General features: G+C 49.9%; 1 non-coding gene across 1 annotated transcript; it reads right to left on the bottom strand.

Moving 5' to 3' along the window:
• Nucleotides 1–10726: 10726 nt before the first annotated feature.
• Nucleotides 10727–10798, bottom strand: TRNAG-UCC (transfer RNA glycine (anticodon UCC)). Its single transcript has one exon. It is a non-coding gene; the product is annotated as a tRNA-Gly (tRNA).
• Between the last annotated feature and the right edge of the window lie 2957 nt (nucleotides 10799–13755).

The following is a 13755-nucleotide window of genomic DNA, read 5'->3' as shown; positions in this document are numbered from 1 at the left end:
ACCGACAACCCTAGACCCAGTTTCGAGTGAAGCGGGCAGTAGGCCTTACAAAGCCAAACAACCTGCAACCACGCACTCCCATCCCATGGCCTTTTGCAGACAGGCCTCATTTCTCTAGCTCACACCCTAACTGCCAACACCCCTTCCCCTTCTCTCTCTGTCTCTCTCTCTCTGTCTCTCTCTCTCATTCTCTCTCTCTCGCAAATAGATACTTTACTTCCCAGGTGCAACAAAACAAGCCTTCTCGAGCTGGCAGATATGGGAAGGAAGGAAGGAAGGGCCAGTTTGGAAACTCAACTCAATTACCATAAATCCCCTGCTAAGGGTTATGGGAGGGAGGAATGAAGGAACTTTGCTTCAGGGAAAGGGCTGCTGCTGCTTCAGCATGTGAGGAGCGCAGCCACACGTTTCACCTTCTTCAGTATGTTGGTTTACAGGATGAGAGAGATCCTGAAACCTCACTCTAATAGGCTGAGGTGCTGTGCTCGGTGGCCTGCTGGGACCAAGGCCCGTCAGGGCAAGGCGAATAGGCCTTTGTCAGGCCTTCGTCAGGGCTTTGTCGGGGAGGGGCCAGGAGCCCTGCTCGCTTCAATCCCCTCACCGATAGACAGTTGCAGAAACTAGGATGCAAGAACCTTTCCTGGATGGGGTTTTGATTTTCACGAAAAGTGTGTCAGCTTTGCTTTCAGCATGAGTCTGATTTCCAAAAAATGCATTTTGAACAATTTAAAGATTTGATCTGCGTTGGCCGGGAATCGAACCAGGGTCAACTGCTTGGAAGGCAGCTATGCTCACCACTATACCACCAACGCCTGCCTGTCTGGGCTATCTGATGGAGCGGCCCTTAGAAATAAGAATAAGTCATTGGCTGGGAATGAAAAAAGCTTGCGTTTGACGCAGAAGCAGTTCGCATCATGAGGTCTTGCCGGTCAGCCCAACATTTCCCCGGGACCCCTTAAAAAAGGAGCTTGGTTTTAAGTTTGGTTTGATTGAACAGTACATTTTGTTGGCTGGGCTGGGACCCTCTCCTATTTAGCGCAAGAGTGGAACGAGGCAGCAAGTTCAAGGAATGACATTGCATCCAGGCACTTACAGCTCTTTGTGCCCTAATGCCATGACACAAAAACATAATTTGAAAAAAGTTAGCAGAGGATGGTTTCGATCCATCGACCTCTGGGTTATGGGCCCAGCACGCTTCCGCTGCGCCACTCTGCTGGTTGGAGAACAAGAGCTTTTATGGGCTTTTACAGCCTACAAACCGACAACCCTAGACCCAGTTTCGAGTGAAGCGGGCAGTAGGCCTTACAAAGCCAAACAACCTGCAACCACGCACTCCCATCCCATGGCCTTTTGCAGACAGGCCTCATTTCTCTAGCTCACACCCTAACTGCCAACACCCCTTCCCCTTCTCTCTCTGTCTCTCTCTCTCTGTCTCTCTCTCTCATTCTCTCTCTCTCGCAAATAGATACTTTACTTCCCAGGTGCAACAAAACAAGCCTTCTCGAGCTGGCAGATATGGGAAGGAAGGAAGGAAGGGCCAGTTTGGAAACTCAACTCAATTACCATAAATCCCCTGCTAAGGGTTATGGGAGGGAGGAATGAAGGAACTTTGCTTCAGGGAAAGGGCTGCTGCTGCTTCAGCATGTGAGGAGCGCAGCCACACGTTTCACCTTCTTCAGTATGTTGGTTTACAGGATGAGAGAGATCCTGAAACCTCACTCTAATAGGCTGAGGTGCTGTGCTCGGTGGCCTGCTGGGACCTTGGCCCGTCAGGGCAAGGCGAATAGGCCTTTGTCAGGCCTTTGTCGGGGAGGGGCCAGGAGCCCTGCTCGCTTCAATCCCCTCACCGATAGACAGTTGCAGAAACTAGGATGCAAGAACCTTTCCTGGATGGGGTTTTGATTTTCACGAAAAGTGTGTCAGCTTTGCTTTCAGCATGAGTCTGATTTCCAAAAAATGCATTTTGAACAATTTAAAGATTTGATCTGCGTTGGCCGGGAATCAAACCCGGGTCAACTGCTTGGAAGGCAGCTATGCTCACCACTATACCACCAACGCCTGCCTGTCTGGGCTATCTGATGGAGCGGCCCTTAGAAATAAGAATAAGTCATTGGCTGGGAATGAAAAAAGCTTGCGCGTTTGACGCAGAAGCAGTTCGCATCATGAGGTCTTGCCGGTCAGCCCAACATTTCCCCGGGACCCCTTAAAAAAGGAGCTTGGTTTTAAGTTTGGTTTGATTGAACAGTACATTTTGTTGGCTGGGCTGGGACCCTCTCCTATTTAGCGCAAGAGTGGAACGAGGCAGCAAGTTCAAGGAATGACATTGCATCCAGGCACTTACAGCTCTTTGTGCCCTAATGCCATGACACAAAAACATAATTTGAAAAAAGTTAGCAGAGGATGGTTTCGACCTCTGGGTTATGGGCCCAGCACGCTTCCGCTGCGCCACTCTGCTGGTTGGAGAACAAAAGCTTTTCTGGGCTTTTACAGCCTACAAACCGACAACCCTAGACCCATTTTCGAGTGAAGCGGGCAGTAGGCCTTACAAAGCCAAACAACCTGCAACCACGCACTCCCATCCCATGGCCTTTTGCAGACAGGCCTCATTTCTCTAGCTCACACCCTAACTGCCAACACCCCTTCCCCTTCTCTCTCTGTCTCTCTCTCTCTGTCTCTCTCTCTCATTCTCTCTCTCTCGCAAATAGATACTTTACTTCCCAGGTGCAACAAAACAAGCCTTCTCGAGCTGGCAGATATGGGAAGGAAGGAAGGAAGGGCCAGTTTGGAAACTCAACTCAATTACCATAAATCCCCTGCTAAGGGTTATGGGAGGGAGGAATGAAGGAACTTTGCTTCAGGGAAAGGGCTGCTGCTGCTTCAGCATGTGAGGAGCGCAGCCACACGTTTCACCTTCTTCAGTATGTTGGTTTACAGGATGAGAGAGATCCTGAAACCTCACTCTAATAGGCTGAGGTGCTGTGCTCGGTGGCCTGCTGGGACCTTGGCCCGTCAGGGCAAGGCGAATAGGCCTTTGTCAGGCCTTTGTCGGGGAGGGGCCAGGAGCCCTGCTCGCTTCAATCCCCTCACCGATAGACAGTTGCAGAAACTAGGATGCAAGAACCTTTCCTGGATGGGGTTTTGATTTTCACGAAAAGTGTGTCAGCTTTGCTTTCAGCATGAGTCTGATTTCCAAAAAATGCATTTTGAACATTTAAAGATTTGATCTGCGTTGGCCGGGAATCGAACCGGGGTCAACTGCTTGGAAGGCAGCTATGCTCACCACTATACCACCAACGCCTGCCTGCCTGTCTGGGCTATCTGATGGAGCGGCCCTTAGAAATAAGAATAAGTCATTGGCTGGGAATGAAAAAAGCTTGCGTTTGACGCAGAAGCAGTTCGCATCATGAGGTCTTGCCGGTCAGCCCAACATTTCCCCGGGACCCCTTAAAAAAGGAGCTTGGTTTTAAGTTTGGTTTGATTGAACAGTACATTTTGTTGGCTGGGCTGGGACCCTCTCCTATTTAGCGCAAGAGTGGAACGAGGCAGCAAGTTCAAGGAATGACATTGCATCCAGGCACTTACAGCTCTTTGTGCCCTAATGCCATGACACAAAAACATAATTTGAAAAAAGTTAGCAGAGGATGGTTTCGATCCATCGACCTCTGGGTTATGGGCCCAGCACGCTTCCGCTGCGCCACTCTGCTGGTTGGAGAACAAAAGCTTTTCTGGGCTTTTACAGCCTACAAACCGACAACCCTAGACCCATTTTCGAGTGAAGCGGGCAGTAGGCCTTACAAAGCCAAACAACCTGCAACCACGCACTCCCATCCCATGGCCTTTTGCAGACAGGCCTCATTTCTCTAGCTCACACCCTAACTGCCAACACCCCTTCCCCTTCTCTCTCTGTCTCTCTCTCTCTGTCTCTCTCTCTCATTCTCTCTCTCTCGCAAATAGATACTTTACTTCCCAGGTGCAACAAAACAAGCCTTCTCGAGCTGGCAGATATGGGAAGGAAGGAAGGAAGGGCCAGTTTGGAAACTCAACTCAATTACCATAAATCCCCTGCTAAGGGTTATGGGAGGGAGGAATGAAGGAACTTTGCTTCAGGGAAAGGGCTGCTGCTGCTTCAGCATGTGAGGAGCGCAGCCACACGTTTCACCTTCTTCAGTATGTTGGTTTACAGGATGAGAGAGATCCTGAAACCTCACTCTAATAGGCTGAGGTGCTGTGCTCGGTGGCCTGCTGGGACCTTGGCCCGTCAGGGCAAGGCGAATAGGCCTTTGTCAGGCCTTTGTCGGGGAGGGGCCAGGAGCCCTGCTCGCTTCAATCCCCTCACCGATAGACAGTTGCAGAAACTAGGATGCAAGAACCTTTCCTGGATGGGGTTTTGATTTTCACGAAAAGTGTGTCAGCTTTGCTTTCAGCATGAGTCTGATTTCCAAAAAATGCATTTTGAACAATTTAAAGATTTGATCTGCGTTGGCCGGGAATCAAACCGGGGTCAACTGCTTGGAAGGCAGCTATGCTCACCACTATACCACCAACGCCTGCCTGTCTGGGCTATCTGATGGAGCGGCCCTTAGAAATAAGAATAAGTCATTGGCTGGGAATGAAAAAAGCTTGCGTTTGACGCAGAAGCAGTTCGCATCATGAGGTCTTGCCGGTCAGCCCAACATTTCCCCGGGACCCCTTAAAAAAGGAGCTTGAGTTTGGTTTGATTGAACAGTACATTTTGTTGGCTGGGCTGGGACCCTCTCCTATTTAGCGCAAGAGTGGAACGAGGCAGCAAGTTCAAGGAATGACATTGCATCCAGGCACTTACAGCTCTTTGTGCCCTAATGCCATGACACAAAAACATAATTTGAAAAAAGTTAGCAGAGGATGGTTTCGATCCATCGACCTCTGGGTTATGGGCCCAGCACGCTTCCGCTGCGCCACTCTGCTGGTTGGAGAACAAGAGCTTTTATGGGCTTTTACAGCCTACAAACCGACAACCCTAGACCCAGTTTCGAGTGAAGCGGGCAGTAGGCCTTACAAAGCCAAACAACCTGCAACCACGCACTCCCATCCCATGGCCTTTTGCAGACAGGCCTCATTTCTCTAGCTCACACCCTAACTGCCAACACCCCTTCCCCTTCTCTCTCTGTCTCTCTCTCTCTGTCTCTCTCTCTCATTCTCTCTCTCTCGCAAATAGATACTTTACTTCCCAGGTGCAACAAAACAAGCCTTCTCGAGCTGGCAGATATGGGAAGGAAGGAAGGAAGGGCCAGTTTGGAAACTCAACTCAATTACCATAAATCCCCTGCTAAGGGTTATGGGAGGGAGGAATGAAGGAACTTTGCTTCAGGGAAAGGGCTGCTGCTGCTTCAGCATGTGAGGAGCGCAGCCACACGTTTCACCTTCTTCAGTATGTTGGTTTACAGGATGAGAGAGATCCTGAAACCTCACTCTAATAGGCTGAGGTGCTGTGCTCGGTGGCCTGCTGGGACCAAGGCCCGTCAGGGCAAGGCGAATAGGCCTTTGTCAGGCCTTCGTCAGGGCTTTGTCGGGGAGGGGCCAGGAGCCCTGCTCGCTTCAATCCCCTCACCGATAGACAGTTGCAGAAACTAGGATGCAAGAACCTTTCCTGGATGGGGTTTTGATTTTCACGAAAAGTGTGTCAGCTTTGCTTTCAGCATGAGTCTGATTTCCAAAAAATGCATTTTGAACAATTTAAAGATTTGATCTGCGTTGGCCGGGAATCGAACCGGGGTCAACTGCTTGGAAGGCAGCTATGCTCACCACTATACCACCAACGCCTGCCTGTCTGGGCTATCTGATGGAGCGGCCCTTAGAAATAAGAATAAGTCATTGGCTGGGAATGAAAAAAGCTTGCGTTTGACGCAGAAGCAGTTCGCATCATGAGGTCTTGCCGGTCAGCCCAACATTTCCCCGGGACCCCTTAAAAAAGGAGCTTGGTTTTAAGTTTGGTTTGATTGAACAGTACATTTTGTTGGCTGGGCTGGGACCCTCTCCTATTTAGCGCAAGAGTGGAACGAGGCAGCAAGTTCAAGGAATGACATTGCATCCAGGCACTTACAGCTCTTTGTGCCCTAATGCCATGACACAAAAACATAATTTGAAAAAAGTTAGCAGAGGATGGTTTCGATCCATCAACCTCTGGGTTATGGGCCCAGCACGCTTCCGCTGCGCCACTCTGCTGGTTGGAGAACAAGAGCTTTTATGGGCTTTTACAGCCTACAAACCGACAACCCTAGACCCAGTTTCGAGTGAAGCGGGCAGTAGGCCTTACAAAGCCAAACAACCTGCAACCACGCACTCCCATCCCATGGCCTTTTGCAGACAGGCCTCATTTCTCTAGCTCACACCCTAACTGCCAACACCCCTTCCCCTTCTCTCTCTGTCTCTCTCTCTCTGTCTCTCTCTCTCATTCTCTCTCTCTCGCAAATAGATACTTTACTTCCCAGGTGCAACAAAACAAGCCTTCTCGAGCTGGCAGATATGGGAAGGAAGGAAGGAAGGGCCAGTTTGGAAACTCAACTCAATTACCATAAATCCCCTGCTAAGGGTTATGGGAGGGAGGAATGAAGGAACTTTGCTTCAGGGAAAGGGCTGCTGCTGCTTCAGCATGTGAGGAGCGCAGCCACACGTTTCACCTTCTTCAGTATGTTGGTTTACAGGATGAGAGAGATCCTGAAACCTCACTCTAATAGGCTGAGGTGCTGTGCTCGGTGGCCTGCTGGGACCTTGGCCCGTCAGGGCAAGGCGAATAGGCCTTTGTCAGGCCTTTGTCGGGGAGGGGCCAGGAGCCCTGCTCGCTTCAATCCCCTCACCGATAGACAGTTGCAGAAACTAGGATGCAAGAACCTTTCCTGGATGGGGTTTTGATTTTCACGAAAAGTGTGTCAGCTTTGCTTTCAGCATGAGTCTGATTTCCAAAAAATGCATTTTGAACAATTTAAAGATTTGATCTGCGTTGGCCGGGAATCAAACCCGGGTCAACTGCTTGGAAGGCAGCTATGCTCACCACTATACCACCAACGCCTGCCTGTCTGGGCTATCTGATGGAGCGGCCCTTAGAAATAAGAATAAGTCATTGGCTGGGAATGAAAAAAGCTTGCGCGTTTGACGCAGAAGCAGTTCGCATCATGAGGTCTTGCCGGTCAGCCCAACATTTCCCCGGGACCCCTTAAAAAAGGAGCTTGGTTTTAAGTTTGGTTTGATTGAACAGTACATTTTGTTGGCTGGGCTGGGACCCTCTCCTATTTAGCGCAAGAGTGGAACGAGGCAGCAAGTTCAAGGAATGACATTGCATCCAGGCACTTACAGCTCTTTGTGCCCTAATGCCATGACACAAAAACATAATTTGAAAAAAGTTAGCAGAGGATGGTTTCGATCCATCGACCTCTGGGTTATGGGCCCAGCACGCTTCCGCTGCGCCACTCTGCTGGTTGGAGAACAAAAGCTTTTCTGGGCTTTTACAGCCTACAAACCGACAACCCTAGACCCATTTTCGAGTGAAGCGGGCAGTAGGCCTTACAAAGCCAAACAACCTGCAACCACGCACTCCCATCCCATGGCCTTTTGCAGACAGGCCTCATTTCTCTAGCTCACACCCTAACTGCCAACACCCCTTCCCCTTCTCTCTCTGTCTCTCTCTCTCTGTCTCTCTCTCTCATTCTCTCTCTCTCGCAAATAGATACTTTACTTCCCAGGTGCAACAAAACAAGCCTTCTCGAGCTGGCAGATATGGGAAGGAAGGAAGGAAGGGCCAGTTTGGAAACTCAACTCAATTACCATAAATCCCCTGCTAAGGGTTATGGGAGGGAGGAATGAAGGAACTTTGCTTCAGGGAAAGGGCTGCTGCTGCTTCAGCATGTGAGGAGCGCAGCCACACGTTTCACCTTCTTCAGTATGTTGGTTTACAGGATGAGAGAGATCCTGAAACCTCACTCTAATAGGCTGAGGTGCTGTGCTCGGTGGCCTGCTGGGACCTTGGCCCGTCAGGGCAAGGCGAATAGGCCTTTGTCAGGCCTTTGTCGGGGAGGGGCCAGGAGCCCTGCTCGCTTCAATCCCCTCACCGATAGACAGTTGCAGAAACTAGGATGCAAGAACCTTTCCTGGATGGGGTTTTGATTTTCACGAAAAGTGTGTCAGCTTTGCTTTCAGCATGAGTCTGATTTCCAAAAAATGCATTTTGAACATTTAAAGATTTGATCTGCGTTGGCCGGGAATCGAACCGGGGTCAACTGCTTGGAAGGCAGCTATGCTCACCACTATACCACCAACGCCTGCCTGCCTGTCTGGGCTATCTGATGGAGCGGCCCTTAGAAATAAGAATAAGTCATTGGCTGGGAATGAAAAAAGCTTGCGTTTGACGCAGAAGCAGTTCGCATCATGAGGTCTTGCCGGTCAGCCCAACATTTCCCCGGGACCCCTTAAAAAAGGAGCTTGGTTTTAAGTTTGGTTTGATTGAACAGTACATTTTGTTGGCTGGGCTGGGACCCTCTCCTATTTAGCGCAAGAGTGGAACGAGGCAGCAAGTTCAAGGAATGACATTGCATCCAGGCACTTACAGCTCTTTGTGCCCTAATGCCATGACACAAAAACATAATTTGAAAAAAGTTAGCAGAGGATGGTTTCGATCCATCGACCTCTGGGTTATGGGCCCAGCACGCTTCCGCTGCGCCACTCTGCTGGTTGGAGAACAAAAGCTTTTCTGGGCTTTTACAGCCTACAAACCGACAACCCTAGACCCATTTTCGAGTGAAGCGGGCAGTAGGCCTTACAAAGCCAAACAACCTGCAACCACGCACTCCCATCCCATGGCCTTTTGCAGACAGGCCTCATTTCTCTAGCTCACACTCTAACTGCCAACACCCCTTCCCCTTCTCTCTCTGTCTCTCTCTCTCTGTCTCTCTCTCTCATTCTCTCTCTCTCGCAAATAGATACTTTACTTCCCAGGTGCAACAAAACAAGCCTTCTCGAGCTGGCAGATATGGGAAGGAAGGAAGGAAGGGCCAGTTTGGAAACTCAACTCAATTACCATAAATCCCCTGCTAAGGGTTATGGGAGGGAGGAATGAAGGAACTTTGCTTCAGGGAAAGGGCTGCTGCTGCTTCAGCATGTGAGGAGCGCAGCCACACGTTTCACCTTCTTCAGTATGTTGGTTTACAGGATGAGAGAGATCCTGAAACCTCACTCTAATAGGCTGAGGTGCTGTGCTCGGTGGCCTGCTGGGACCTTGGCCCGTCAGGGCAAGGCGAATAGGCCTTTGTCAGGCCTTTGTCGGGGAGGGGCCAGGAGCCCTGCTCGCTTCAATCCCCTCACCGATAGACAGTTGCAGAAACTAGGATGCAAGAACCTTTCCTGGATGGGGTTTTGATTTTCACGAAAAGTGTGTCAGCTTTGCTTTCAGCATGAGTCTGATTTCCAAAAAATGCATTTTGAACAATTTAAAGATTTGATCTGCGTTGGCCGGGAATCGAACCGGGGTCAACTGCTTGGAAGGCAGCTATGCTCACCACTATACCACCAACGCCTGCCTGTCTGGGCTATCTGATGGAGCGGCCCTTAGAAATAAGAATAAGTCATTGGCTGGGAATGAAAAAAGCTTGCGTTTGACGCAGAAGCAGTTCGCATCATGAGGTCTTGCCGGTCAGCCCAACATTTCCCCGGGACCCCTTAAAAAAGGAGCTTGGTTTTAAGTTTGGTTTGATTGAACAGTACATTTTGTTGGCTGGGCTGGGACCCTCTCCTATTTAGCGCAAGAGTGGAACGAGGCAGCAAGTTCAAGGAATGACATTGCATCCAGGCACTTACAGCTCTTTGTGCCCTAATGCCATGACACAAAAACATAATTTGAAAAAAGTTAGCAGAGGATGGTTTCGATCCATCGACCTCTGGGTTATGGGCCCAGCACGCTTCCGCTGCGCCACTCTGCTGGTTGGAGAACAAGAGCTTTTCTGGACTTTTACAGCCTACAAACCGACAACCCTAGACCCAGTTTCGAGTGAAGCGGGCAGTAGGCCTTACAAAGCCAAACAACCTGCAACCACGCACTCCCATCCCATGGCCTTTTGCAGACAGGCCTCATTTCTCTAGCTCACACCCTAACTGCCAACACCCCTTCCCCTTCTCTCTCTGTCTCTCTCTCTCTGTCTCTCTCTCTCATTCTCTCTCTCTCGCAAATAGATACTTTACTTCCCAGGTGCAACAAAACAAGCCTTCTCGAGCTGGCAGATATGGGAAGGAAGGAAGGAAGGGCCAGTTTGGAAACTCAACTCAATTACCATAAATCCCCTGCTAAGGGTTATGGGAGGGAGGAATGAAGGAACTTTGCTTCAGGGAAAGGGCTGCTGCTGCTTCAGCATGTGAGGAGCGCAGCCACACGTTTCACCTTCTTCAGTATGTTGGTTTACAGGATGAGAGAGATCCTGAAACCTCACTCTAATAGGCTGAGGTGCTGTGCTCGGTGGCCTGCTGGGACCAAGGCCCGTCAGGGCAAGGCGAATAGGCCTTTGTCAGGCCTTCGTCAGGGCTTTGTCGGGGAGGGGCCAGGAGCCCTGCTCGCTTCAATCCCCTCACCGATAGACAGTTGCAGAAACTAGGATGCAAGAACCTTTCCTGGATGGGGTTTTGATTTTCACGAAAAGTGTGTCAGCTTTGCTTTCAGCATGAGTCTGATTTCCAAAAAATGCATTTTGAACAATTTAAAGATTTGATCTGCGTTGGCCGGGAATCGAACCCGGGTCAACTGCTTGGAAGGCAGCTATGCTCACCACTATACCACCAACGCCTGCCTGTCTGGGCTATCTGATGGAGCGGCCCTTAGAAATAAGAATAAGTCATTGGCTGGGAATGAAAAAAGCTTGCGTTTGACGCAGAAGCAGTTCGCATCATGAGGTCTTGCCGGTCAGCCCAACATTTCCCCGGGACCCCTTAAAAAAGGAGCTTGGTTTTAAGTTTGGTTTGATTGAACAGTACATTTTGTTGGCTGGGCTGGGACCCTCTCCTATTTAGCGCAAGAGTGGAACGAGGCAGCAAGTTCAAGGAATGACATTGCATCCAGGCACTTACAGCTCTTTGTGCCCTAATGCCATGACACAAAAACATAATTTGAAAAAAGTTAGCAGAGGATGGTTTCGATCCATCAACCTCTGGGTTATGGGCCCAGCACGCTTCCGCTGCGCCACTCTGCTGGTTGGAGAACAAGAGCTTTTATGGGCTTTTACAGCCTACAAACCGACAACCCTAGACCCAGTTTCGAGTGAAGCGGGCAGTAGGCCTTACAAAGCCAAACAACCTGCAACCACGCACTCCCATCCCATGGCCTTTTGCAGACAGGCCTCATTTCTCTAGCTCACACCCTAACTGCCAACACCCCTTCCCCTTCTCTCTCTGTCTCTCTCTCTCTGTCTCTCTCTCTCATTCTCTCTCTCTCGCAAATAGATACTTTACTTCCCAGGTGCAACAAAACAAGCCTTCTCGAGCTGGCAGATATGGGAAGGAAGGAAGGAAGGGCCAGTTTGGAAACTCAACTCAATTACCATAAATCCCCTGCTAAGGGTTATGGGAGGGAGGAATGAAGGAACTTTGCTTCAGGGAAAGGGCTGCTGCTGCTTCAGCATGTGAGGAGCGCAGCCACACGTTTCACCTTCTTCAGTATGTTGGTTTACAGGATGAGAGAGATCCTGAAACCTCACTCTAATAGGCTGAGGTGCTGTGCTCGGTGGCCTGCTGGGACCTTGGCCCGTCAGGGCAAGGCGAATAGGCCTTTGTCAGGCCTTTGTCGGGGAGGGGCCAGGAGCCCTGCTCGCTTCAATCCCCTCACCGATAGACAGTTGCAGAAACTAGGATGCAAGAACCTTTCCTGGATGGGGTTTTGATTTTCACGAAAAGTGTGTCAGCTTTGCTTTCAGCATGAGTCTGATTTCCAAAAAATGCATTTTGAACAATTTAAAGATTTGATCTGCGTTGGCCGGGAATCAAACCCGGGTCAACTGCTTGGAAGGCAGCTATGCTCACCACTATACCACCAACGCCTGCCTGTCTGGGCTATCTGATGGAGCGGCCCTTAGAAATAAGAATAAGTCATTGGCTGGGAATGAAAAAAGCTTGCGCGTTTGACGCAGAAGCAGTTCGCATCATGAGGTCTTGCCGGTCAGCCCAACATTTCCCCGGGACCCCTTAAAAAAGGAGCTTGGTTTTAAGTTTGGTTTGATTGAACAGTACATTTTGTTGGCTGGGCTGGGACCCTCTCCTATTTAGCGCAAGAGTGGAACGAGGCAGCAAGTTCAAGGAATGACATTGCATCTAGGCACTTACAGCTCTTTGTGCCCTAATGCCATGACACAAAAACATAATTTGAAAAAAGTTAGCAGAGGATGGTTTCGATCCATCGACCTCTGGGTTATGGGCCCAGCACGCTTCCGCTGCGCCACTCTGCTGGTTGGAGAACAAAAGCTTTTCTGGGCTTTTACAGCCTACAAACCGACAACCCTAGACCCATTTTCGAGTGAAGCGGGCAGTAGGCCTTACAAAGCCAAACAACCTGCAACCACGCACTCCCATCCCATGGCCTTTTGCAGACAGGCCTCATTTCTCTAGCTCACACCCTAACTGCCAACACCCCTTCCCCTTCTCTCTCTGTCTCTCTCTCTCTGTCTCTCTCTCTCATTCTCTCTCTCTCGCAAATAGATACTTTACTTCCCAGGTGCAACAAAACAAGCCTTCTCGAGCTTGCAGATATGGGAAGGAAGGAAGGAAGGGCCAGTTTGGAAACTCAACTCAATTACCATAAATCCCCTGCTAAGGGTTATGGGAGGGAGGAATGAAGGAACTTTGCTTCAGGGAAAGGGCTGCTGCTGCTTCAGCATGTGAGGAGCGCAGCCACACGTTTCACCTTCTTCAGTATGTTGGTTTACAGGATGAGAGAGATCCTGAAACCTCACTCTAATAGGCTGAGGTGCTGTGCTCGGTGGCCTGCTGGGACCTTGGCCCGTCAGGGCAAGGCGAATAGGCCTTTGTCAGGCCTTTGTCGGGGAGGGGCCAGGAGCTCTGCTCGCTTCAATCCCCTCACCGATAGACAGTTGCAGAAACTAGGATGCAAGAACCTTTCCTGGATGGGGTTTTGATTTTCACGAAAAGTGTGTCAGCTTTGCTTTCAGCATGAGTCTGATTTCCAAAAAATGCATTTTGAACATTTAAAGATTTGATCTGCGTTGGCCGGGAATCGAACCGGGGTCAACTGCTTGGAAGGCAGCTATGCTCACCACTATACCACCAACGCCTGCCTGCCTGTCTGGGCTATCTGATGGAGCGGCCCTTAGAAATAAGAATAAGTCATTGGCTGGGAATGAAAAAAGCTTGCGTTTGACGCAGAAGCAGTTCGCATCATGAGGTCTTGCCGGTCAGCCCAACATTTCCCCGGGACCCCTTAAAAAAGGAGCTTGGTTTTAAGTTTGGTTTGATTGAACAGTACATTTTGTTGGCTGGGCTGGGACCCTCTCCTATTTAGCGCAAGAGTGGAACGAGGCAGCAAGTTCAAGGAATGACATTGCATCCAGGCACTTACAGCTCTTTGTGCCCTAATGCCATGACACAAAAACATAATTTGAAAAAAGTTAGCAGAGGATGGTTTCGATCCATCGACCTCTGGGCTATGGGCCCAGCACGCTTCCGCTGCGCCACTCTGCTGGTTGGAGAACAAAAGCTTTTCTGGGCTTTTACAGCCTACAAACCGACAACCCTAGA

The sequence above is a fragment of the Ambystoma mexicanum genome, chromosome 6q (genome assembly GCF_040938575.1).
Source record: "Ambystoma mexicanum isolate Mex_15411 chromosome 6q, UKY_AmexF1_1, whole genome shotgun sequence".
In the NCBI taxonomy this organism is placed as follows: domain Eukaryota; kingdom Metazoa; phylum Chordata; class Amphibia; order Caudata; family Ambystomatidae; genus Ambystoma; species Ambystoma mexicanum.
Note: the sequence above shows the minus strand (reverse complement) of the source record. Positions and strands in the feature narration are given on the sequence as shown.